General features: G+C 49.2%; 1 protein-coding gene across 1 annotated transcript in view; it reads left to right on the top strand.

Moving 5' to 3' along the window:
• The window catches only part of IRS2 (insulin receptor substrate 2), a 30,336-nt gene extending 14,188 nt beyond the window's left edge, over positions 1–16,148 (top strand). The window contains exon 2 of the transcript XR_014143908.1: positions 13,647–16,148. The gene's annotated coding sequence lies outside the window, so the exon portion shown is untranslated. The remainder of the gene's footprint in view (positions 1–13,646) is intronic.
• Positions 16,149–27,656: the final 11,508 nt, after the last annotated feature.

Genomic DNA, 27,656 nt, shown 5'->3' with positions numbered 1-27,656 from the left:
GAATGAAGATTCTGATGTGCTTCCTCTGTAGGGAGTCTTCATAAAGAAGCCCAGCAGGCTTTCCCGGGGTGAGGTTTGGATCCCTTCCCTAGAGCACCCCTGGAATTGGCGTGGCTGCCCTGCCCAGCACGGGGGGGGGGGGGGGCGGGAAGCCAGCGGAAAGTCGGGACTGCAGCTGGGGGCGGGGGGTGGGCTGTGAAGCCCGGAATTCCCAGGCCTTTGGAGAAGCCACACCCACACCCACTGGGGGGATTGTCCCCGCCAGGCCAGGCCAGCACCTCCCCTCCTGTCCCCGAGCAGAGTCTCAGGTACCTGGTGGGTGGATGAGTCGGGGGGAATTGTGAGGTGGGGGAGAAGTTTTGGAAATAGACCAAGATGTTCTTCTTACTAAGTTTAAAAACTATGCAAATCGTGCTTTAGAAACTCTGAGCAATAAGCAGGATTAAACAAGGCATGGATTAGTGTGTGTAGAGCAGCTTGATTTTGTTTGAAGATGAGAAATGGGGGTCCTAGGACCCTGGGACAGTCAACATAGTGGAGCTCCTGAACTCCTAAAGTGGCAGAAGTTGCTAGAAAGTGGTCAGTTTCTTACGCTACAGCCTGGATGCATTTTTTCGAAGGTAAATTACTCAAGTGACTTGTGGCAATGTATGCGTCTGTTTTATTCTTATATGATAGTAGGGTTTTCAAAAATTGTTTTCTGGCATAAACGTGACCTAAAATAGCACTTTGTATATACAGATGAAACAGAAAACACCATTAGCTACTCATACCCTCCTCCAGTTATGTTTATCAAGTAAGTTCGATGACACTTCTTCAAAGATCTTTCTTTCATTCGTTTGCTGAGTAGACTTCTAATAAATACACGGTTCAACTGAAAATATTTAGGTGGGATTTAGGAAAATATATTAGTTGCAACACTGCGAAATCTGTATTTCTTCCTCCTTTAGGATATTATAAATCCAGGAGCGTACAATTATGTTACAGTCAGCATCAGAAAACTAACTTCAATTGGTTCAGTAAAAAAATGAAAACTTGAATAATGCATGGTGTGGAAATATTAGATATGAAAGCCTGACAGACTTCTAAACAATGAATTTTAAAACATTCTTTAGCTTTTACTTATTTTGACAATTTTCTAAATGAGCATCTTTTTTTCCCCAAGTTTAAAGTTTATGTAGCTTCCAAATATAATGACATTTTGGTATTTAGGGTCATATCAGAATTTTAAAGATGCAGTAGAACTGACTCACCTTAATTCCATTTTACTTCTTATCACTATTTGCAGTTTAGCTTATCAGTAGGGCTGGTTTATTAGTAGTCTTCGTTCCAAATGAAATAACCACAGCAGTAAAATACCCAAGTTTCTCTGGCATGGAGCATTTAATTAAGTTCCTAGAATAACTCCGGGTGATAAGCATTCATCTCCACGACTCTGGAGTCTGTCCTGTTCAGCTGGAATGTTCAGAATTCTTCGGGTCTTAAGCCATTTCCTAGAGTCGAAGACGGTTCAGCCAGTCACTCGATTGAGGTTCAGTGTGTCCCAACACCAGAGTCGTCACGGGTGACGTGAAACCAGCCTCTGGCCCCTCGGTGCTCCCCACGCACGCTGTCCCCTGGGCAGCCGCTCGGAGCGCTCTGGGAGGTGTCCACCCTTCACAGTGGGCTGGCTCGCTGGAAGGTTCTGATGGAGCCAGTCCAGCGCAGAGTCTCCTCCGCCACCCTCTTGGGTTACCTCCGATGATTCTGGATCGGTTTTCTTCTCAGAAACAATAGGTTTGATTTTGCTGGGGTCCTGGCTGCTGGGTGTAGCTCACTCTATCCTGTGTCCTGTAACTGTCCCAGGATTTCTCTTTGTGCCCAGTCTTTGCTGTCAGAGGGAGTATTCCAGAAACTTCCCCACGCTAGGTTACCGGCTTCCCTTTCCTGCGCCTTCTGATTCTTCTCGGCTCACCATCCACTGCTGCTTCGCAAAGATGTCCTCTCTTTAGTTCGGGTGGTGCAAGTTCTTCCTGTGAGCCCATCCTTTATTCTGCGGCCCCCCAAACAAAGTGATGGGAATGCCACTCAGTGGCTGCTTAGCAGAAAGAAGGGCTGTGGGTGGGAGAGACAGGGGGAGAAAGGTTAGATCTCCCTTCAACTTTCAGATTTAATCAAAATGTTGAATATTTTTTTTCATTACGAAGATGCCAGTTGTTACTTGTTAAACACTTTTAAAATGTTTCACTCCTTGAAAAATACTGAAGTGTGGGCTAGAAAGAAACAGGTTTGGTTTCCATGCTAAAAAGAAAAACAAAAGGTACTCAATCTTCAAGTCTATATTTGAGACCTAGGAAATAAATTTAATTTTGAAATGTGTTCAGATGGTGAAGCATTGTAGGTAATAATAGATGCTCCAGAAAATTAAGTGGGGAAGGGAGAGAGGGCAAAGGTGACAACTTGAAGGTGGTGAGGACGCAGGTCTTGTAGATATTTAGGGGGAGAATTCATATAGACAAAGGGAATGAGTAGCCGTGCAAACGCCCTGGGGCAGAAGATTGCTGCCATGTTCCCGAATGAGAAGTGGATCAGTGTGACTGGCGGAGAGGGAGAAAGGCAGAGCTTATTAGGCGAAGCGAAGGAGGTGACAAGGGACAATAACCTGTAGTGTCCGATCAGCCATTGTGAAGACATCAGTTCATATTTAACAGTATAAAAGGAAAACAGAGTCTTTGGAACAATATCTAGAGCATTTAAAGCCTTTTACTGGCGTCATCTAATTCTGCCATCTTGTGTTATTTTGCCTGGTGAGGGATATGGCAGCTCTTGACTTTGCTTCTCCAAACTAGCAGAGAAAATGGGAGAAGCCCTGAAAGTGGGTTGAGGCACTGAGATGTGATGGGGTGGGGGGTGGGGGGCCCGCGGGGAGATGATAAATCAGAAAAACAGCCAAGCACCTGCCTACTCGAGGAATCACATACTTGATTACACAAACATCTGTAAAGCACCTTATAATTTATGAAACATTTCTGAATGTTGTCAAGTCCTCAGGACCTCCTTGGAGGGAGGTTCTTGTTATTCTTAGGTTTTAAAAGAAAAACCTGAGGGGGCGCCTGGGTGGCTCAGTTGGTTAGGCGTCTGCCTTCGGCTCAGGTCATGGTCCCAGAGTCCTGGGATCGAGCCCCGCATCGGGCTCCCTGCTCCGAGGGAAGCCTGCTTCTCCCTCCCCGACTCCCCCTGCTTGTGTTCCCTCTCTCGCTGTCAAATAAATAAATCTTTAAAAAAAAAAAAAAAAGAAAAAAGAAAAACCTGAGGCTGGAGAGACTCCCTGGGCCTGGAAGGAGGCGTTGTCCCGGTAGGTTCGCTGCTGCCTGGTTCTGGGTCTTCCAGCTGACGCAGTGGCTTCTTGGGGGGGGGGGGGGGGAAGGCCGTCACCCTGGACAAGACAAACCGAGGGTGAGTCTGGAGCTGGGTTAGTGCTTGTGGGGCTGCTTACAGCTGAGCCCCGACCCGGGGAGTTTGGCAGGCTCTGCTTTTCCTAGGGAGTGCCAGAATCAGGCTGTGCAGTGGATTGACGTCGTCCTCCAGCCGATGGAGAACGGAGTATGCCGCGTATTTTGTAGCGAGAACCCCCGACAGGACCGTGCTGGTGTTAGGAGTGAGCCGGGAGCTGCGGACGCCGGAAGGACCCTCCGGCCTCAGCCTGTGCGTGAGGGACATGGACGTTTTGCAAATGGATTTGTGTGCAGTTATTTGTCGCTTGTGTGGTTTTCAGACTGGACGGAGCGTGGAGGTCTGTCTTCAGGATTTAGGTTTAGTTTTCTTCATTTTGGTGAACTGTGTACAGAATACGGAGTATACGTAAACTATTAAACTCCTCTGTTTCAATGAGACAGACGGCCTCCTCCTGATGGGCTGCTTCCCTGTATTAGCAGTTACTCCTCGGCTCGGGGACGCTCTTGCCTCTGCCAGGACAGAAGTGTGCAAGTTCAGTTTTCACGCTCAAGTGCGTGTGCTAGGAAATACGTCTGTGCTCCTGGGTCGCCTTGATTTCTCTGCTGCCTGAACTCTGGAGCACTTGATGCAGAAGGCCCCGCGGCGGCGAGAGGTGGGAGGGGGAGGCGGCGTGTCACCAAGTGGGCCGGTCCGGGCCCCGCATCCAGGGCCTTCGAGGGACACGCGGCCGAGGCGCCCACCCCGCGGCCCGCAGCGCACGGCCGGCCGATTCCCGCGCCCCGACTCCCGGGGGTCTCACTGTCGCCGTGCACCGTGGTTCAAAATGAGAGCGAGTTTACTCATTTTCTTCCTGTTCCTCTTGGTTTAGGCCACTTGGAAGCCCGTTCGTGTTCAGTTTAATACAACAGCTAGAAATTACAAAATGACCTATTGCTCTCTGTCTTAGAAAAATCGAGAAAATAAGCATTATTTTTCTGTTAACCCCTATGACTGCGTGTCACAGAATCCTGCCACTGTGAAGTGGAGGGAATGCTTTCCATGGGTGGAATATCGGGGCTGGCGGGCTGCCCTCTGGAGGGGGGAGCGCTCCGCGCGTCATGTAACTGCCGGGTATGAAGCTTCCGTCCGCTCTGTCGCATTTTGTCATTTTGGTCCCTGAAGAGGTGGTTAGGAAGGCACCTGTCTTTTTAATCCATTCTTAAAAGTCCTAGAGGGTTCTGCCCAGCTTGGAGCGCCTGGGGATGAGAGCGGGCCGGTCATTGCGGACCGTCCAGCCTTCTTGCGGTGGAAGGAGTAATGTCTTCATACCGAATTGACTGTGTCCCCCTCCCCAAGCCTAGAGCCGTTTGGGAAGCTGTGTCTTTCTGTGGTCAGCTGTTTTGTTCCTTCACTCAGCTTTCTTCTCGCCAGAGAAGAGGGAAGGGTGAGAGACGTGTGTGCTCATGTCCCCAGTGTGGCCTGGAGCTGGGCCCCTCCATCCCCGCGCGTGAATACCTCCCATGCTGGACGCGGCAGCAGCAGGTGCTCTTCCTGGGTCTGGGCATACAGCTGTGGCCCTGGCCTCCAGGAAAGTCGGGGGCCAAGGTGTCCAACCTGCCTGCCCTCTCGAATCTCCCAAGAGGCCTTGAGAAATCCCAGGCCGGGCCCCTGACCCAGGCGTCCCGGGGTCCAGAGCCCCTCCTGTGGGAGGTCCCTCCCAGCAGATGAGCATGTAAAATGCCCACCAGGTCTGGCCACTAAGTTCTGCCAAGGCTGGAGAAGTGAGTCTCCAGCAACTGTACTCTGGGGAGACTCCAGTTGTGAGCGACATCGAGGCAGTTTGGCATCTGGCCGAAAGAGCACATGGGGTACCCTAACCTGCCCTAAGTGCTGTCTGGCTGTGAAGTGGGGGGTGGGGCGTGGAGGTGGGTCACCTGCAGGCTGGGGCTGGGGCTCCGTAGGAGGAACCACCGTTTCCCTGGCCCCTCTGCCCTGGGAGGGCCTGGCCATCAGCAGCTGCTGTCTTACTTGATTTTATTTTTCAGTAAATGGACTTGATAAAGATGGTTTGTAACTTAGCACTTTACAGTTTTCCCTACTGAAATTTTAATAAAATAGTACTTCGTTTGGATGTAAATCTTTCTCGTGTGCAACAGAGTCTGGATGTCGATCTACAGTTTGCTGCACTTTTGTACAAAAACCAGAGAGACAGAGACTTGCGCCCGTGGCCCCACCAGCCAGAGCCCGGCTCGCTGCCGGCGCGCGTGCTTGCCGGGGGCACGTTCGACGTGGGGAGGCATTTGTGCCTCCTCTGACGGCGCAGCTGCCTGCGCGGGGGCGCATGTGACCCCTGTCCGCGCGTTTTGTCCTGTGCATGGGACGTGGAGCGAGCAGCTAGGCAGGGCGTTCTGTGCAGCGTTGGAGAACGATGAGCTTTAAATGGCCTGGAGTTACCCTCAGAAAAACAATTCTACTTCTGTTCTGCTTCTATCCAATTAAAACAAGTTTATTCATTTCATTCCGGGAGCTGTTTGCCATTGTTTTTGTGCATTCATCAGTTGTTTATTTGCTGCTTGAAGTCCCAGTTGTGCGTGATGTCATTCACGGGTAGAGTTTTGAATGAAGGAAAATGCTGTCATGGCAAACGTGCTCAGAGATACCACGACCGTGGCCACACAGATTAGCCCGAGAGCGGGGTGGGAGGAGTCAGGCTTGTCTTATTAAGAAGTCTTTGTAGTTCACAGGAACATGTGGTTACGCGTATACGCCGTTTAAAGGGGCTTGAAGAAAAAGCAAAGGGACCCAGCTGCAAGGTCAAGTAACGCGAGTGGTGCGTGCCCCTCTGCACAAGGAAAACCACGTCTCTCTATATTGTGTTTGACTTCTTTGTTTATAACTTGCATACATAAAATCTCATTCGGTAGTTTCACCGTGGCCCAGGGAGGAACTCAGGGCAGGGGAATAAGGTCCCCGTGTTCAGAAGAAGGAACAGATCGGTCAGTGCTGGATCATGGGCCCCAGGACCCTGACTCCGGTGGAACCGGTGGCCGTCCACACCCACGTCGCACTGAGCCATTGGAATGGCATTCGGTTCAGAGGGGTGGGGATGGCTTGACCTGAGTCATTCCTAAGCTCCCAGGATGCTTTTGAGATGAGTGATGGTGGGAATGAGCCAGGGCACAGCAGGGTTGGACCCTCAGCCTTGACTTCGCTGGGGGATCCTGCACCTGAAGGCTGGCTGCCCATTCACACTAGAGCCTTAAGTGAGATCTATTCTCAGCCCCCGGGAGACAGCACCGACATCCTGTATTATGTGGATGCTATGGACGGGGAGGGAGTGGGCCTGCAGGTTAGAAGCCGGGGACGCTCAGGCCACTGGGTGCGTTTGTGCGCGTTTGTGCCCGTTTGTGCGCTCTGGAAGCTTCTACCTAGAAGGGAGGTGGCTGGGCGGGGGGCAGTGGGTTCCAGAATCTTCCTCTTTCCATTAAATGTTTCTTTCTTTAAAGACAAGCACTTTTTTGCTTATTGCACTCTGTCTTTAATACGTTTCCAAATTACAGTTATTGTTAAATGTGAAAACCAGAGTATATTTTAAAGATTATTTATTTATTTATTTATTTGAGAGAGAGAGAATGAGAGATAGAGAGACGAGAGGGAAGAGGGTCAGAGGGAGAAGCAGACCCCCCGCTGAGCAGGGAGCCCGATGTGGGACTCGATCCCGGGACTCCAGGATCATGACCCGAGCCGAAGGCAGTCGCTTAACCAACTGAGCCACCCAGGCGCCCCCAGAGTATATTTTAGAATCCTGAGGCCATCCCTTTTTAACTATGCTCCTAAGTCTGTCTCTTATTCAGTGATACTATAGAGGGGATTTGAGTTGTGTTTGGCATAATTTCAGACTTCCAGAAAATGCTTATTTTGATTTCAATAATAAAAATAAAAAAGGAATGAAATCATAAAACTAAAGTAACCCCCATAGCAACTCTTAAATATTTAAATATTTGAAGGAAAGAAAGGTGCATTTGAAACATAACAACAGGATATTTGGGGTGGATATATTTTGAATAAATTGTTACTGTACATTCCTTAATTTTGTGGGAAAAACATAATATTTAGTTTGAGAACTTCAGATATAAACAATATTTTTGAAGTCTACATAAAATACATATTCTTTACATCAGTGTAAACTCATAAGCATAATAATGTGTTAAATCTGAGGAAAGAATTACACTGTTCATCGGATATTTGCAATTTTAGTGCACATGGTATCATTTGGCTCAAGTATTCTTACCGTTTCATAGGGCAGAAATATAACGCTTATATTCATGTTCATAAATGACCCCAGAAAGAGAAAAGATTTGGATTGACATATTACAACTTCACCTCTGTCGAAGTTGAAAGAGTAGTACTGTAGGATGTGTTTTGTAATAATCATATGTACTCAGTACTTCCGTGTTGTGTATGAAAAACAAAATAGAAGGGCCGTAGGTAAGGGAAATTAATCCCAAAAGTGTGCTGGCTTCATAAATGATCGTGTGACTTGCTCCCTCATTTTCAGTAGGGCCTGTAACAAGATAGCATGGTTTTTAGTCTCTGGTATTGCATTTCTAAAGGACGTAAGCTTGCAGATAATATCCAGAGGGGGAATCAATTAGTCTCCAGGTGTAACACACAGATGGAAATATATGGTGTTATTTTGAGTACTTCACCCTTCTTTCTCCTCGCTGCCTTCCTCCTGTCATGTCCTGGGGCGGACTGTTTCTGCAGGGCCACTCCCCTCTGCGGTTGAAGTGCAGAAGCGGCCATATACAAATGAATGAGCATGGCTGTGTTCCAATAAAACTTTATTTACAGAAACAGGCAACAGGTCAGATTTGGCTGTACTTTGTTGACCTCTGCCTAAGAATGCCTCTCTCTCTTTATCTCTCTCTCTCGTGAAGTGAAGAGGGTTTTCTTTTCCCTTGGGCCTCAGACAGTTCTAAAGTTTCGTTCTCCTTTAGAAGAATTTCTTTTTTCTTTTTAGCTTTTCTGCCTGTGAGAAATGGCATAAACTACGTGGGTCTTTATTTCAACGTCGGACCAGCTGCTGGGGACAGGCAGGGCTCGAGGGCTCCACTGGCTGGGGAGACAGGTGCATGCGGCAGCAGCCCGGGGCCGGCAGTATTTTGTGTCACTGGGGTGAGTTTTGGAAGGTGCCGTGTAAGAGTGTAAACTCCGGGGCCCAAGTGACAGTCGCAGACCTCCCCTCCCCGCCCGAACCCTACCCCTCTGTCCTTATTTGTAGCAATGGACGGTGACTGCCCCATTTGTAAGGGGAGCCCTGTGGGCAGTGAAAGTCCGTCCTTCACTGCTGACCAGTCACTGATGCTCCCTCGTCTGGTTGGTACCTAGGAAGGTCTGACCGTTGATGATTTAAGAGGGGGTCCGCCAGGAATTGAGGGGGTATGTTGCCCATTGGGTGTCCGTACTGAAGAATAATCCTGTTTCTCCTACGCTGTCGCACGCTGCTGCCCCATGTATGGGGGGGCGTTCTTGCCATGGAAGAATAGCTAGTAGGGTGTGCGCGTCAGGCTCCCTAACAACGAGCATGGGGATGAAACGCACACTGGACGTGTGAGTGTGCTGAGAACATGCACTAAGCAGTGAGTGCAGCCCCTGTGGGCGGCTGTGGCTCGGGAAGCGGGGAAAGGTGCGGTGCCGGGCCCCCCGGGCCGGGGCCCCTGAGGGCTCTAGTGTGCGGTGGTTAACACAGGGTCTTACGGGAACGATTCAGCGGGAGCTGACGGAGAAGGAGAAGCCGCCGCCTTTTATGATCCCCAGCCTCCTCCCAGGGCTAGACCTTCTCGTGCCGGTCCGCGCTGCGTCATTTCCATCAGGTTACAACTTGGTGCTGGGACATTTCTTCAACAGCAAGCACTCAGGATGGAATGATTTTACCTGTCCGTGGAAAAGGTGATCTCATGTAACAGACAGTTTGAAGTCTTTCATGAGTAGGGTTGGTAAAGTAATTTACTGCCCCCATTTGTCCTGGGGAACTTCTTCCCTAGTTTCCTTTTAAGTTATTTTTTTCTCCTATTTAAATGAAAACTTCAAGTAACCGTTTTTCTTAGAATCTCTGGCTTGTTTGTTATCACACTTTGCCTTACTTTTTTTTTTTTTTTTCTTCTGGTATATTGGACAGTGTTTTGCTTTTAGTCAAGTAAGGAGATACTGTATTATCAGGGTTCTTTTTCTAGGAATTTCTCATGTAACTGAAAAGTTTATTTTCTCTTGTAAGTCTATGTTTAACATCAAAGGTTTAAATGGGCCAAAGGACATGTCTGGGCTCATTGCAGGTTTCTTTCTTCCTAATCATAGTTGCCGCTGGAAATATAGGTTTTAATTTTGAAAGTATGTTGTTTCGTTTGTCACGCAAGGATTATCTGCGGCCACTCCTTTTGTGCCTGCAAGGGTTAAGTCATTTTCGCCCACTAAGTGTGGCTGTAGCTCTCTTGGGTGCGGTCCGTGCCGCTGTGCTGGGAGCGCCCCCCACCGTGGAGTCGGGTGTGGGGCTCTGTCTGCGTGGGGCCCCACGCACATCTCCGCCCAGCCCTCCCCGGGGCTCCACGTGGAACGCGGGGTGGGACCCATGAGGCTCTCTGCAGAGAGAACCAGGGCCTTCCTGGGCAGACTTGCTACCCCTCAGGGTTGTGTGCGGAATTCTGGACACTGAAATATTGGCCACGAAGCCAGACACGTCCAAACCCACATACCCGTGAGAAATCAAAATGAAAATGTCATGAGTCAGAATGTGCATCGAAGATGCCGCCTGAATTTATTTGCCAGTGCAGATTTCCCCGATTTATCCCTGGAACGTTCTAGACCTGATGCCCACTGTCGTTTCCATGCTCGTATTTGGAATCACGGAGCCCGGCGAACCGGCGGCAGGCATGTTGATGTTTCGATATTTGTGCTGCTCCTGACAAAGGAGGCTTCCCACTTGTTTCCATGACAAGGTTTTCAGTGACTTGTTTTCTATTTCTTTCTGATTCTTCCTCTTTTTTTTTTTTTGTAAAGAGCAGATTGAAGGTGGGGTCTTTAATGAGGGTGCTCGCTCGCTCCCTTGCATTCTGATTGCTCTTTTAAGTGGAAGAGAAAAGGCATGGAATTATCCCCCCCACCCAGGAGTGAGGATACCTGGCACGTGGAAGCGGTCCTTCGTGCAGCCATCATTTGTCACACGTGACAGAGCAAGATGGGGTGTAGCTGGCCAGGGTGATGCGTCCAGTGGAACGACTTAAATCTTGTTAATGCAAATTTTTTTTTTTTTTTTAAATCAGCTGCCTTAGATCAGTGCTTCTGTGAATGGGTTTCTTTACAAAGCAGTGTCTAAGCTACAGACCAGTACTGCGTGTGATTATATGACAAATTCCATGAATGCCAATAAGTTTAAATTATTTTGAGACGCATTTCCTCCAGGACAGAATCCAGACACCTTGGTAATCGCATTCATGAACAACGTGTGATTCTTGATGTTTCTTTTTTGTTTTGCCGCTACACCTAATGAGTTCAAGGAGTGTCTCCCATCCTAATGAATATTCGGTGTGGATTGATCATAAAATTAATAATTTGTACTTTGCTTCTACTAGAATTAACGTAGATAATAAAGCACACAAAATTTTGCCAGAATCACCATTAGAAAGCATAAATATTTAAAGGCGAGGATGTCAGGTTAGTAGTGTGAGAAGACTTTTTTTTTTCCTAGTCTGGATGAAGCAGATTAATTTTCAGGAGGAGAGATCATTTAACGTAATTTAAAAGTCAGTAAACAAAGGAACCAGCATCCGCCAGCTCTGGGGATGGGGGAGCTGAGCAGAGCAGAGCAGGGTGCAGTGAGGGGTTTCCGGGGGGGCTGCCCTGGGTTCCAAGTCTGGGACCCCGCTGCCTCTGGATCCTCTGAGCCCCCGCCGCTTTCCTTTGGCCGCGCCCCTCCTGTGCTCACGTTCAGGGCCCTGGCTAGCGTGTGTGGGAGCCAAGCTCTGGACGGCTGCTTCAGCTCCCTGCGTGGGGGCTCCCCCTCACCCATCAGCACCCTCAGGTGCCCTGGCCCTGTGAAATCAGTGCGTGCACAAATGCATGAATGAAAGGTGACCCTGCCTTTCTCCACGCTCCTCCCACCACGACAAAGCGCAGAAATGAAGGTTTTGATACTTGTTGTGTATATACTTACCTTCAAAAAGCTAAAATTCCATGTTTACCTTGATGAGAGCTCCCGAAGATCTAATGGTGGGAGCCGGGTCCTGGCATGGAGCATGCCCTCCATGTGGAGTTCACACGGCTGCCGCGCCCCGAAAGTGGCCAGGGTGAGTGGGGGGTGCATTCTCAGGAACAGCTAACCCGCATTTTTGTGACTGTGTAAACTTGGGAGATTGAGGAATTGACTTGCTTAGCTGTTTCCAGATAACGGGTTTAGGGTTAACAGGAGACAATTCTGCCTCGTTTAGCTAATCATTAGAGTAAAAATAAAATAAACTGTGACCCCAGATCTTCGTGTCAGCAGATCCAGGGCGTCTTGACCACCTGCTTGGGGTTCGCCGGGCATTCGTCTCCCACTCAGGGCCTCAGTGACAAAACGCAGACTCTTATTTTGGGGAGAAGTGGAAGTTCGAGGTGGATTCCAGCAAACACCTGCTATTTAAGGGATGCAAATGTCTGGGTTGGGGCCCTCACATGGGCTCTGGCGGGGACAATGCTGAAATAGCCGGGGGGCCCATCTCTCCCCAGGACAAAATTTGGCCCCTGTTTCTGCTTTGGGGAACTGTTTACGGATTAAAATTTTTAAAGGACATAAGGCTTTTTAAAAATAGTAAAATATGGTAGCACTGCTCCAAAATACCACATCGTGGGGAACTTAGAACAATCCAGTCATGAAAAGGTATGATGTTTATTTTGCATGTTGACCGTTGACAGCCGCTTGTCTGTCCAGGAGTTTGCCTTTCTGGACGCACATGGGATGCAGCCCTCGGAGCTGGAACCAGGGCATCCAGCTGCTCATTCTTGGCTGCAGGGTCCTCTGGAAATTCTCTCTTGCTGGGAGCAGGCCCCTGAACTCAAGGTGGACGGCAGAGAATTGGCTTCACAGTGAAGTAAACCAGGGAGTGTGGGGAGGGTCGAGGAGGGATTGTAATGATTTGAGAGCAGTACTCGGAAGTGCAGGTGGTGTGCACGCAGGTGCCAGGGAAGAACACCTACCTGTGTAGGGCAGGGCGTGGCCAGCAGGGTGGCCCAGCCACCGCCATTCCGGGGGGTGCAGACGAACCACTCGGGGTTTTGATTAAAAAGCCAAGAAACTTTGGGCACCTGGGTGGTTCAGTCGGTTGAGCGTCTGCCTTCGGCTCAGGTCATGGTCCCAGGGTCCTGGGATCGAGCCCTGCGTCGGGCTCCCTGCTCAGCAGGGAGTCTGCTCCTCCCTCTGCCACCCCCCATCCCCTGCTAGTGCTCATTATCACGCCCTCTCTCTCCCCAAAATAAATAAAATCTAAAAAAAAAAGAAAAAAGGCCAAGAAGCTTAAAAAGAAAGGCAGTTTGCTATGAAATGTCAGTCTCCCAACTCGGTCTGTCCGTTACGTTCTTTAACGGGCAGTTAATGAAGTAAAAACATGCTGGAAACAATGGAGATTGGGGACAGGTTGAAGAAGTTTGATCCTTGGGCCTGGAAGGCAGGAAGCCATTGGAGTCGGTTGGTCCTAATGGCCTGTCACCACCAGGCTCATGGGGGTAGGTGACCTAACCTGGCCCCGGGGCAGCGGGGCAGATGAGGAGGGTCTGGGATGACAAGCGGGTCGCTGCAGGAGCGAGTGTGTGGGCCTGGTCGCTTTGGGAAGGGGATACACGATCCACTGGGAGGGTTTTCCGAGGCAGAATTCAGACTCACTGCCTGTCCCGTGTTCCCGTCAACCCCCGATGGCACGGTTTCCAGGATGCGCCCCCGGGCCCTGGCGTCCGTCCCCTCGTGAGCTTTCTCCCCCACAGCCCCCACCGAGAGCCGGGCCCCGGGCAGCAGGCCCGGCTGCTAGCTCCAGGGCTTTTGTCCCCGAGGGCAAGGGCCGCATCCTACCTCTGCGTCCAGCCCAGCCGGGGCCTCACCAGAGCGCTCGCCTCATGCTTGGGAGTGACACGACTTCCTCTCTCACTCGAGATGGCTCTGTTCCTGCGACCCCTGTCACCACTGACTTCTTCCCTTTCTTTTCCAGAGTGAGGATCTGTCTGGCTTTATCAACATGACGTCACACATCAGAGAATGACATTAGAAGAAGATGCTCAGCGTGGTTGCTTTTTTATTTTTTTTTTTAATCTGAAGCTGCTTACAGTTTTCTTTTGGATCTGAGCAACGACTAGGATTTGGAACATCTGCGACCGTGTTAGAGTCTGAACCAACAAGGCAAGGACACCTGCCCCTCTCCTGGTTCCCGCGGTGGGGGAAATTCATCATTCTGCTGTTTGTGCTGTGTTTTGTTTGTTTGTTGACAAAAGTCACCGAAGAAGTTATTCTCAAGAAAATTGGATGTTCCGATTGGTCATTTAGATCGTGGCCAGTGTCTTAATTTCTTCTTACTTTCATTTTAGCAAAGCAAATTTATCCCTCAGCATGCTAGGAGATTCTACCAATACCCATGAAAGTGGTAAAATCTGGCATTTACTGGCGTGCACTCAAAACTACCACAGTCCTACCTCAGTTCCAGGTAAAGCCGGATTTGCGTGGCCGGGGGCTGGCAGGACCTCCTGCGCATCTCTGCTGAGTGCGTCTTGAGTGCGGCCTTTCAGCCTTATTAACTGGCCCCAGGACACAGCTGCTCCGTGGACTCCAATCCAGGTACCTGCGTGTTTACTCAGACAGAGCCCAGTGTGGGACTGACATTTCTCAACAGAAATGCAATTTGGGATTGGACTTCGAAGATGGATTAATAAATAATAATAATTATGTGTAACTGAAGCAACCTACTTTTGAAAAATCATCAATTACATTGGGTAGTGGGGGTGGGAGGGGGGTTGGGGCAGGGGGTGAATATCTCTTTTTACCTTTAACAGACTTGTTTCATCTTCTCTATGTAGATGTTTATGTAGGTACTTCAAATTGCAAAAGCCTTTGAACCTATTTACAAGCTCAAATGTCTCTGCTATCCTTAATCTTGAGCTTGCATTTCTTTAACCAAAAATTCATGTAGGCATGCTAGCGATCCAAGGGTGGTCACGGCTTTGGCAGATTTAAAAAAAAAAAAAATGTATTATCTTCACTTGATGCTATCATGTGGGCCAGTGGGCTGCCCTGAGCAACAATAAAAAAACACAAAAACTCCAAAAAAGACAAGGGAAGCAAAGAACTCGGTGTAAGAGCTATTCCGGCCCCTGTGTTGTTAAGGGAAGAAGAAAAAGGAGACAAAAAAAACCTCACAGTACATCTGACTTGTTGAAACAGTTCCTGACGAGACTACCCTCATTTTATGTTTCCAGTGTTCTGAAGATACCAGTGTTGTGGTGATTAGAACTGCTGACCTTGACCAGCAGAATGTCATGTCACCTCGCTGCCCCCTTGACACGTGGCGGAGGGCTGCAGACCCCCCTCCCACGGGCACGTTTGCAGTGCCTGTCTGCTCGGATAGTCCTGTAGAGGTTACGCTAATTCATTGGAGATGTGAGCTTTTTTTTTTTTTTTTTTTTTTTGGGAGAAAAATATATATAAATATATAGATATATATCACTATAGAATAATGCATTAATAAAATGAGGCTTTTTTAGAGGAAGACCAAAAAATTCAATGTCTTAAAAATATATTTAATGGCAATGCAAAAGTCTTCCTGCTTCCATGCTGAACTTTTAGAACAGAGGATTGTATTGCGAGACAAAGTTGAATGTAAAGTGATCCCCCAGAACATTTTTAAAGTTTTACTTTTCTAAAATCACACGTCGCAACAGTGTATAGACCATATGATGTTAGTTTGAAGGTCAATTTCAGTGTATGATACGTATACTTTATGAAAATGTATAAAATGTCCTGAAGTTCGGATTTAGTTTTGGGACTCGGAATCGATGGCTGGTGTTTGCTGCGCAGCCCCCCCGGTTCAGTAGGACCGAGTGAGGGCCCTGCTGGGTACAGTGTGTGTATGGCATATGTAAGTAGGGCTCTGTACTTAGAGTAGTCTTGGCACCATATGCGTGGCTCCCGTTCATACTGCAGCTTACAACAAGCAGAATAAAAAGTTGATAATATACTAAATTTTCCTCTATCCTGTACATTTCAAAAAAAAAGGCATATGCAATATTTACATTTTTAATTTAGTTTACAGAATGGAACCAAAATGTATAAATGTTATGTTTGCTAAAACTTCACAATGTATATTGGGTCTTTGTACATTTTGCCTGACTTACCTTAAATTTAAAATATTTTTTGCTATATAAACTTTAACAGTTATTAAACAGTGTTTTCTTTTTGGGTACGTATTGTTTCTGGATATCGAGATGTTAAATATATTTCTTGCTATTGTGATATGACAAGAGACTTACCTATCTTGCTCTGTCTTCCACTGTGCGCGCTGTGTATAAGGGTCGATGTGACGCTGCTGGAAACAACAGTAAACGGACCTAGAATAGTGCATTGTACTCAGTCTGTATTGATCATGGATGCTCTCCTTAACAGCCATATGCAATAAAATAAAATACACTATTTATGAAACGAATAAAGCCTTGAGGATATCTTCTTCTGCGTGGATTCTGAGTCTCACATAAAGCCACTCTACTCCTGCTGTTTGAGAGTAAAAAAGTAAACACGAAGCTCTTGAAATTGCTTTGATGCCTCTTAATTTAAATGTTTTAATCCCGGAAACCCGACAATATTCCCCAAATGACAGAATTTATGAAAAGGAAATGTATTAAGCAAACAAAGATGTTGTTACTGACTTCGCAAAACACAGACTGCTTACAGTGGGCCGGCCAGATGCTGTTCTGAGTGCTGTACCAACACTCGCTCCTTCAGAGTCCGTAACAACCGAGGTGGTGGGAGTCCCCATCCTCGTTTTACAGATGACGCGGCCGGAGCGCAGGGACCATAGCTCTGAGCCCAGGAGCCGGGGTCGAGGCCGATCGGCACACGTGTGCTCCTGGCCCTGCCTCCTCCCGGGGATGCACACGTGGGAGGGGTGGACCGATGCATCCAGGCAGGGTCACTGCGGCAGCCGGCAGGTGCACTTGAGGAGGCAGAAAATATAGAAATGATGACTATTGATTTTTATCGAGAACAACTTTACCTCCTTGTTGGAAGTCACTTTTCTGCCCTCCACTTTACCCTAACATTACAGGATTGCAGTAACATGGGTGTCACCTCTTTTGAGCAAATAGAACCAGCGCAGTTTGGATGACGATTTTAAATGTTGGCTTTTAGGTCACGAGGCTGGTGGACACTGTGTGGGGTGTTTGGGGACTTGGAGGCGGCAGGGCAGCCCATTCGCAGCTGGACGGATTACACGGGGTCTCCCGTTAGCCACAGAGGAGAAGATGGTCTCCCAGGTTTGATGCCCCTGAAATCTGACTATTTTAGTGAAAAAGCAGGTCATAGCTGCCATTCTAGGAGAGTCCCATAGAGCAGGAATCGGCAAATGGATTTACTCAAAAGAGCTGATTACAAATGAAGTGGGGAGTCGTTGCCAAGATCCACAAATTGCCAGAAGCGTTTGCTCGAAACTGATCGAGAAACTTTGAGGAGAAGGCTAAGCTTCATAGAACAGAATGATGTGAAGGATGGAGATCCCACTCTGTTGATTTTGGGAAGAGTGATTCCGACCCGCGGATGGTCTCAGTAGTGAGCTTGCAGGACACGGCTCGCTCACGGTCTCCTGGCCTGGCATCCTCCGCAAGAGTCCAGGATCCGAGCTGACCTGCAGGACCCCGGGCCCCGGTCAGACATTACGGGGCAGGCTGTTCACTCGCGGGTGCACGGAGGTCTGAAGAGACGAGGTGTGCTAGCATTTGAGTGAAGCCAGCGTGACTTACAGCAACGCTGTGATGCCCCGCTTGAAGGACAAAGGGGATAATTGCTCCTTTGAAATGTGCGGTGTGTCTCTTCCATCACTGCCTGCCCCGCGCAGCTCTCCCGCGTTTCCCTGATTGATACAACTCGGTGGAACTTGAAGGTTCCGATTCTCGCTTTGGCAGTGATCCGTGAGACAGGGCTGCGTGGCCTCGCACACTGGCAGCTGGGCACCGTGACCACCCCTCCAGGATCTGGCCGGGGTTTCCCCCTCCAGCCCGGCTCTGTTCCGCTCTTCAGCTCGTTCTCGCCTCTCCAAAGGACGCTGTTGAGCTGTTGGGCAGTTTCGTGCCTGCTTGTCCTTAGTACCTCCCTGATTCCATGCTAAAACGATGTCCTTGAATCTTCCTCAGCCCTCGAGTGACTCATGGCCTTTGCCACGACATGTAGAGAGAGTTCTGGGCTCTTCTGACCTGAGCTGTGCTTCCTGGGTTTTCTTTTCCTCTTTTTCAGAGTCTGCTCCTTTCATCCAGGATGGGAACGCCAAAAGCTCTAAACTGTCACAAAATTCCTTACACCTCAAGAACCCTACCTGAGCGGCCCGAGCCCCCTCTCTTCAGCCTTCGCATCTGAGATGTCACAGATTCCCTGGTGACCCCCACATGAAACAAAAACATGAAATTGATTGCATTTCCCAGGAAAGAGGTGTGCAACACAGTACAAGTATTCACGAGGATAGAGTTTACCGCAGATGATAGAAAACCCAGGGCAATGGCTGATGCCAGTTCTCCAGCACTTGGGCTGATTGGAATCAAATCAAATGCTTGTGAGACCAGATCATGGGACGATGGATCCCCAGACTTTCTTTTCAGTCACCTGGGGGGTGGGGCTCAAGGATTTGCATTTCTAGGAACGTCCCAGGAGATGCTGAGGCTGCCGGTCTGGGACCGCATTTTGATAACCACTGAGCAGTAAAGGGATTTATTATCTCCCGTAACAAGGGTGCAGGGCTGGGTTACTTAGGCAGCTACCTGGCCTCATCAGGGGCCCGGGACCTTCTCACCTTCTACTCCGCAACCCTCAGCATCTTGGTTTTTCTCTCTCAGACCTGTCCCCTCATGTTTATAAGATGGTTGTAGTGGCCCCATAAGGCATATCCTCCCATAATAATATCCAATAAAGATAGTCTCTCACCCTTGGGTACTTTTTGAAGGGATGCAAACGGTCCCAGAGCCACCTACCCCCAGCCAGCCGGGCCTCACTCCCACGGACCAGAACCAGGTCCCTGACCATTGTGATCCTGGTCCCTGGGGAGGGAGTTTGCACTGAACGAGGCTCGCCCCCTGAGCCTGGGAGCCGTCAGCATCCAGGGACGCGCCAGCCTGCCAGGCGGTGAATGGAGCTGGATGCTGGTGACACTCTGGGAGATGGGGTGGTGTCTCGCAGGGCGGGGCTGGCAGGGGCAGCAGAAAAGGGACCCGTGATGGGAACCCTTTCAAATGCAAGTAGACCTCAAATGGGCCCTCTAACGTTCACATTGCACACACTCCCAATCTCCGGGGACTTCGAAAAGGGGGTTCCTAATAAAATACACGTGGAATGAAGTGATAAGTTTAGCTTGATCAAAAACATAGTAATGATGCCAGCCTATATTTACAGAATTGTTGTTTTCCAGCCCCTGAACATAATTCCAGCACAGTGTTCTTTTGTAGGTTTGTTTTCATTATTCTGTACAACATCGGAAGCTATTTTATGAAAGATCAAGATACAAAGGACGGGGGCGCCTGGGTGGCTCAGTCGTTAAGTGTCTGCCTTCAGCTGGGGTCATGATCCCAGAACCCTGGGATCTAGTCCGGCATCGGGCTCCCTGCTCCGCGGGAAGCCTGTTCTTCCTCTCCCACTCCCCCTGCCTGTGTTCCCTCTCTCGCTGTCTCTCTCTCTGTGTCAGAAAAATAAATAAATAAATAAAATCCTTAAAAAAAAAAAAAGATACAAAGGATGGAAAATCAGACCTTTGCAGGAGCATTAAAACAAGGACTGTTTAGGTTGGAAGAGAGAAAGCCGTGGTGATTTATCCCCATCGGTGACGTTAGAGGCTATGATAAGAAAAGAGATTTGTCACCGACCTTCTTGAAAGAAGATATAACAAGAGAAAGGATGAAAGGCAGTGGGAAAGGCACGTTCATTTTCCGCAAGGAATAACTTGATAATAATGAGGATTATTGAATGCCAGTATTGACGTCGAAAGAATTTTAGATGACATTCTCCGAAGCCTGAAGAAATAGGACTTTCTTTGAAGGGAAGGGAGGGCAGCAGGCGGGCCCAACACACCCCACAGCCCTTCCTGCCTGCCTCAGCTCTGGGAGCCAGGGGCGGCTGTTCTGGATGCACCTGCCAACAGCACAGCCTGGAAACCCGCGGGGCCCGCTCCTGTTTCTGGCCCTGGCATCTCCGAAGACTAGGACTCTACTTAGCAGTGGGTTTGAGCAGGAACAAGAGAATGATTATGCCCAGTTTACTTTGTAGTGCAAGTATGTAGCAAACAGTGTTTAAGAATCTGGAGTAAAGGGCGCCTGGGTGGCTCAGTTGGTTGGGCGACTGCCTTCGGCTCAGGTCATGATCCTGGAGTCCCGGGATTGAGTCCCTCATCGGGCTCCCTGCTGTCAGCGGGGAGTCTGCTTCTCCCTCTGACCCTCCCCCCTCTCATGTACTCGCTCTCTCTCATTCTCTCTCTCTCAAATAAATAAATAAAATCTTTAAAAAAAAAAAAAAAAGAATCTGGAGTAAAGATCTAAAAACCTGAGGCGAAGATCAGGATCTTAGGCCAATCCTGACCATCACCTACATGCTAGAGCACCTCCAGTCATGTTACTTCGAGGGATGACAACACTCGGTGCAGCCAAAGTGACAGAATGATCCTTACAAAATCCACGCATGACCATCTCTCCATCTTGGTTAAAGATCCTTTGCCCCCCCTCCCCCAGCCCATTATATTATAGGAAAAGTCAAACTTCCTGAGCCTGGTAGACACGGCGCTTCACGGTGTGGCTTCCACAGACTTCGATGGGCCCATCATGGCCCCCACCGCAGGCCACCCCTTCTGCTTGTCCGTGCCCGAGACTTGCCGAAGTCCGGGAGCTACACCCAGCTCACACATGGATGGAGACAGAATGACGCTGAAAAGAATCGCTGGACTACCTGTATTATACCTTTGAAAGCTTCTGATTTTGAAAATGTATTGAGTTTTCTACTTTAGGGGCAATGATTATGGGTGGGTTTTATCTCTGATGCATCTTCGTTTCCAATCATTAGCTTCTCTGTAAATGTCTTAATGCCGTTCTCCTTTGTTACCTGTCTGTACTCACTCCGGTTAGTTAGAGTTTTCTCCGTGTCCATGATTCTGTTTCAGCCGTGTCTGCTCCTGACGTTTCTAATGCACTAGTGCTGCTTGGTCCTAGTACGCTGCTTTAGAGGACTTCATTCCCCTTTTGATCTTATTCTGACTTTTGTTTACAGATTCATTTTTGAGCTCTTTAAAAGTTACTGAATCCAGAGATCCAGCTGAATGGTTTCTGAGTTTGAATCACTTTGGGGCCTTGGCCTTGTGAAGGGTTCCTCCTCCAGAGATCCGGCTGAATGGTTTCTGAGTTTGAATCACTTTGGGGACTTGGCCTTGTGAAGGGCTCCTCCAACTATACACTCTGCCCCCTCCACCTGGCTAGACTCATCTGCCCCACGCTCCCAGGGCTGCTAACAGTTACAGTGAACTCATTACCAACATGAACCTTTTCCAGACTCTGTTCCCTTTGCCCTAGGGCATTGAGGGCTCCTTCTTTACCTGGAAACTGGTACTCAGGCTTCAAGACAGATATCATCACCTGGATCAATCAGGATAAGCTAGGTGATGCTGCGGTGATAAGCGAGCCCCAAATCTCAGAGGCTTATTTCTCATAATAACATCTCCAGTGTGAGTGGGTGGAGGGAGGAGCGTGGTCTAGCTTACAGTGGTCACCGGAGACCAGGGCAGATGGAGGCACACGGATTTGCTCCCAGGATCACTGCACAGTAGAAAACAATGCAAATTATCCACCGCTTCTGAAAATTCACAGTCAGAAGTGAGACATGTCACTTCTCATTTTTCATTGACCAAAGCGCATGCTATGGCCACATCTTCAAAGGGGATAGGAAGCAGCACCACCATGTATCAGAAGGAGGAAATCCATAAATATTGGGGGAGCAGTCTTAATGACAACACAACCTATTTTCAACTCACCTAAGCAGAGCTGGTTACTCACTCCTCTGGATCCACAAACCCCCAAGGGCTAAGTAGGATGTAGAGCACCGAAGCTCAGAGGGATTGCACAACTTGCTCAGGGTCACACAGCTAATAAACAGTGAGTCAGAATTCAAAGCACTCATTCCAAGTGCCAGGTCTTTCCCGCTGTGCTTCAGCAGAGCTAACGCAGCACACGGTCCGTAGTAGGCTCCACGAGTGTTTGCTGAATATTTTGAATGAATGCCTTTGTCTTGTGTACTCTACTAAAACAGTACCAGTCTAAGTGAGCTCATTGGTCTTGAACGATTATACTGTGTACTTGCATTATTTCTCAAAATTTACCTTGTTTATTGGCTTTATGAATGCATAACATTACTCGGGGAATTAAAATACATCTTCCGAATTATAATAAGTGATTCATATTCAATCCTAGTGTTCCCTCAGTACCTAGCATGTGTGGGAATTACATGTAGCTCCCTAGAACAGAAAGGCCAAAACAACAATGGTTCAAACAAAGAGGGGTTTATTCTCTCAGATAAAACGAGACCAAATGTGGACATTTCAAGGCTGGTATGGGGTTTTCATGAAGTTTCCCAGGATCCCAGCTCCTTCTGTCATTAAGCTTTGCCATCTCCAGTGCACGTTTTCCGTCTTCAGGTTTTCTTCGTGGCCCAATGTGGCTTCTGCAGCTCCAGCCATCACACTTGCTTTTCCAACAAGAATGATGAAGGGGCCACACACAAAAAAGTCAGCTGCTTCATAAGTGGACCTTCTTCTTGAGTCTCACAGGCTGGACTTTAGACAAATGTAGAAGCTGCAGGAGAAGCTGGGGAACAGACTTTGAACTGGGAACATTGCACCCCAAAATGTAATAGGGCTCTCAGTCTAAGGAAAGGGGGGAGACACATTATGTATGTAGATCTGACTTCAAAAACACCTGCTTCCTTTGTATTAACTTGATCATGTCGTTTGATTTTTAAAATATAGGGGCACCTGGGTGGCTCAGTCATTAAGCGACGCTCTTCGGCTCGGGTCATGATCCCGGGGTCCTGGGATCGAGCCCCACATCGGGCTCCCTGCTCCGCGGGAAGCCTGCTTCTCCCTCTCCCACTCCCCCTGCTTGTGTTCCCTCTCCCGCTGTCTCTCTCTGTGAAATGAATAAAAAAAAAAAAATCTTAAAAAAAAAAAAATATATATATATATACCTTTTATTAGGTTTCCTTTCCTCTCAAGGATTTTTAAAATTGCATGACCCTGAACTGAATGAAGGACTTAGTCCAAAGGCTCGTGGTGCTCATGGACGAGCGCCGAAAGCATCACCCATAGCAGAGTAATGGTTTGACTAACATGTGTTTACTGTGACCTATGCAGTGCTGGAAAGGAAATATACACAGGGATATATCTGTTAACAGCCGTGTAATCTTATGTCGTGAGAACACCTCCGCTTTCTCAGGGAAAAATACACACATTTAAAATGACTAAGATGACATGTGAACTTCAATTCTGGTAGGACATCCTTAGCTCTCGTCCCTCACGCAGTTACCTGGAGGCAATGGGGAAACTCGTTCGACACTAATTCATGATGAGATTCACTAGACCAGAAAATTCACTCCGTTTTTCCCACTCAGAAGACATAGAAAAGCACGACCGTCCCCGTCCAACTGTGAAGGTGTTTGCCTTCAAATAATTGAGAAGCCAGGTCACTCTATGCGCCTGCATATTTGAAACATGTCACTGAGAACCTTTCCTTTCTCCACCATTTGTTTCTTCAACAATGTTTGTGTGTCTCCTCCGTGTTGGGCTCTCTTCCAGGCACTGGAGGCAGTGTGGGGAGGAAACCTGCATCCTAGCACTCACGGAACGTCTGGTGACAAACAAGTCACTAAACATGAGATGAAGACAAACAGGGCAGGGGATAGTATAAAGAGGGCTAGCTTGGGGAAAATGGTGGGAGCATTATCTTCTGTGGTGGCTAGAAAAAGCCTCTCTTAGAAGGTGACCCTTGAACAGAGGCCTGAGGAGGCCCCCTGGGGGAGATTCAGAGGAAGAGCATCAAAGTCCAAGGGACCAGCATGTGCAAAGGCCCTGGGGCTGAAAAACATTTGACATACTGGAGAAACAAGAAGGCCGAAGTCTTAGTTCCTGCTCTACCATTTCAGGTTGTCAGTGAACTATTTAATCCTCTTGTTTAAATGAGAATCAGTTATGCAAATAATCTATCAAGGTTTATTATGGTTGTTAAGAGTTTTGCTTTACTGCCTAATACAGAGAATGGGCGGAATAGGAGAACGAACGGCATTACGCAAACAACAGAAACTTCCAACTTGGCTTTGAAGGGCCATTCACCCGGAGTGAGTATATATTCCAGGAGAAAGGGAAGGACAGAGGCAGGCTGGACATTAGCAGAAACAGTATGTCCCCTAGTGGGGGCTATGCCTGCAGAAGCACCAGAAGGGCTGGGAGCGAGGCATCAGATGGCAGTGACCCCCTTCTCACTGACACGGCCAAGGGCAACGTGTGGGAGCCGAGGCTGCTGGGGCTGACGAGCATGCTCACCACACCGGGGCGCGTACAGATGAGCCGCTGTCTGCAGCCCGAGTGGCTGGGCTGATCTCTGCTGCCGGACAGCACTGAGCCATGTCATTTCTGGCCGGTCACCCAGAGGGCTTCTGGGGAGGTCCAGAGCGGACATGAGGCGGGGCCCTTGCCAGTGGGGTCCTGATCTGCTGTGTCCATCACCCCATGTTCCAGAAGGTTAATTTCATGAGTCAGCGTCATCAGAAATTACCAGGCTGTATAGTTTCTTTATCCACTGATGCAATTACTACTATCACGTTATTGGATCTCGTGTATTCCATGACATCTGTGAAAAATGTCCATGCTATCCAAAGAAAGCAAAGCACAAAACATTGTCACGATCTCACCCGTTCTCGCAGGGTGAGGAATATTCACTGCCATGCTGAGGAACAGAGGTGGGCGTGTCCTGCTAAAAGAAGCAAAGATAAAGTTTTCAGAAAGTGCCCTCTCTCTGGCTGTGGATTTCTTTCTTTTTTTGTTTTTTACAGGGCATCTCACTCCACCTTCCAGCGATGCCAGAGGATGTCCAGAAACAGTCACTCCCACAGCAACTTTGTAAGATTACAGGTTTGGTTTTTAGCAGTGTCGAGCTGGGTCCGTGGGTGAGCAGGTTTCCCCTAAAAAATAACAGAGGTCATTTAACTTGCAATGACGTAAGATGACATACACAGGCGTCCATCTCTGCAAGGCTCTATCACGCACCTGTCAGAGTCCTTGCAAAGGAGGAGGGAAGCCTCGGGCTGAGAGTGAGCCTGGCCCTCCCTGATGAACACGAGTGCTAAGGGAACCCAGACAAGAAGGAGCTCCTGGCCGGCCAGGGCATCTGCCGGCAAGAGCCCCGGACGGTGCCGCCTGGCTCGGCAGCTCCATCCCGCGGTTCTCTGTTAGGTTTCCCCAGCACCGAACCCACCCTGGTTGCTTCCTCCCCATGGGGCATGGGAAGGGATGGGATACGCGCTGCCCGCTCCCACCGGCAGCCTGAGCTTTCGAGGACCTGCCGGGGAGGTCAGTGCTCCTCCGTGGCAGGCGGCCCAGACTTCGTTTACTGCTCTCAAAGCAAACTCGCTCTCCTTCCTGCCGGTCCGGTCCATTTTCTGAAAACACGAACTCTTGGATCAAAGTCACTGCTTCCTGCTTTCATGTGCTCAGCCTGAACTAACAATGTCCAGCCGGCCGGCCGAGCCAGCCCGGTGTGGGCGACGCCACTGTCCCTGCCGAGTGCACAGAGGCCCCGGGGTCTCAGCCTTCAGAGAGCCGTGAGCTCCCTTTTCTCATCACAATCTCCTAGGAGTTACTCAGTGTTAGTGCACTTTTGAAGACTGCACTGAAGGGCGGCGTGTCTAACTCAGGCCCTGGCGACATAAAATTAAAATAACACCCCCGCATCTAGTTCAACTGATCATGTCATGCCCTACCTCGGGTTCCACCACGTTTGAAGGTGGCACTCCCCCGGGGGGGTTTTCTCCGGATGTCCTAAATCCTGGCTCTGGCAATGGAGCGTCCTTTCCAGCATCCTCTAGAAAGCTAATTGAATACAGCAGGAAGCCGGCACGAGAGCCTTTCACTGTGTCTGCCTCCTTTCCAACAGGAAGCAAAGCTGCTCCATTCCAAAGAGGGCAATTACCTCCCTCTGCACACACATTCCAATTATTCAAAGGTATGTTGTTTCCCCGCCACTAGAAGTTGTCTCCTCATTACCTGAGGCACCCAGGAGTGGCTGAAACTAGGCTCAGCCCCGGGAGTAAATGTCTACACGCAAGGCAGCCTGTGCATGGCGTGGATGCCCGCAGCAACCCACAGCTGTTAGCTGGTGACTCGGGCAGGTTGCGGCGGCCAGATGGACCGCAAGGTGCGCTTCCGCTTGATTGCTGAAGAGCAGTTCCTCGGAAAGGGGATCTCGGGCCCTCACCCTGTCTGTGGGCCCAGGCTCCATCACACGGCTCTCTAAACTACTCTTTTGGGGCGCCTGGGTGGCTCAGTTGGTTGGGCGACTGCCTTCGGCTCAGGTCATGATCCCGGAGTCCCGGAAGCGAGTCCCGCGTCGGGCTCCCTGCTCGGCGGGGAGTCTGCTTCTCCCTCTGACCCTCCTCCCTCTCATGCTCTCTGTCTCTCATTCTCTCTCTCGCAAATAAATAAATAAAATCTTTAAAAAAAAATAAACTACTCTTTTGAGGAAGAAAAGAAAACTTCTATGTTTCCTTTGCATTCAAGGTCAGGTGGCAAGGTGTGACTTGTAATTATTGATCGACCCCAAAGTGCCCATGCAAGTAAATGTAAAATATCCATTGAAATCGTTTTTGTGTTGTTTCCTATCAAATAACTTCTAATCTTTATTTGTTGCTATTGACTGAACATGTGTATGTACCCCCAGATTAATTTGTTGGACCTCACCCTCAGGGTGACGGCATGGGAAGTACGAGGTCCCGAGGGGGGCTAGTTCCTTATCAAACAGGCTCAGAGGGCTCCCTCGCCGGTCCCCCTGCAAGAGGACAGACGTGGTCTGTGACCCAGAGGAGGCCCTAGCACAGCCCGGCAGCACAGCTCCCCGATCTTGGAATGCCAGCCTCCAGAGCTGTGGGCGGCAGATCTCTGCTTTGTGACGCTGCTCGGTTCACGGCCATCCGAACAGACGGCCACGTCTGTAAAGCGTCCACCCGTGACAAGTGCGTGGAGGTGCTGAGCTGCAGCATGCGAGCGGCGGTCACAGCCGGGACACGGCGACACGTGGTCTGCGGCACGCGGAGATGTGGGTAATCATCCCAGAGCACAGGGTGCCAACCCCAAGTCTCGGTCTGCGTCGTGCACGGCGGGGGGCGGCCGGTGGCGTTGAGGGGTGCGACCCCCTTCCTGAGCACCGTGAACGGGCCTGAAGGCGCTCTTTGATGGGTGAGCCGCATCAGCCACTGAGGGCGTTGTCTGCATGGTTCCCTTCGGTGCTTAGTCCACCCCACGTGGACTAAGGTGAGCCTTTTGCTGAAAGGTGAGGAGTCTCATTAGCACCTTTTCTTTGGAAAAACCCAAGTGAGTGCCATTTAATAATGTATGATAATGTTTTTCAACCGCTACTGTGCACACAGACTCCCCGGGAAATGTGTTAAAATGCAGAATCTGAGTGGGTGGGTCTGGGGTCGGCCTGAGTCTCTGCATGTCTGACAGCCCCTGCTGGGCGGATGCTGTCGCGACCGTCCTTGGGGCAGCAAGGGACACGGGATGCAAAGCATAGCATGTAGGAAGAGGAGCTGGCTCTTCAAGTCAGTGTCTCCTACCTTCTCCATTCTTCCTCAAACCCTCCTTCCCTCGGAATAGGGCTAGTGAACCCGAGCCCAATTAACAAGGTCAACTCGCGACATGGTAAGGGAACCGTAACTGGTTAACCGCACACTGAGGTGC

Source organism: Leptonychotes weddellii, chromosome 3 (assembly GCF_054177405.1).
Source record: "Leptonychotes weddellii isolate Sample4059 chromosome 3, ASM5417740v2, whole genome shotgun sequence".
In the NCBI taxonomy this organism is placed as follows: Eukaryota; Metazoa; Chordata; class Mammalia; order Carnivora; family Phocidae; genus Leptonychotes; species Leptonychotes weddellii.
The sequence above is the reverse complement of the archived record's forward strand: the minus strand, read 5'-3'. Positions and strand labels throughout refer to the sequence as shown.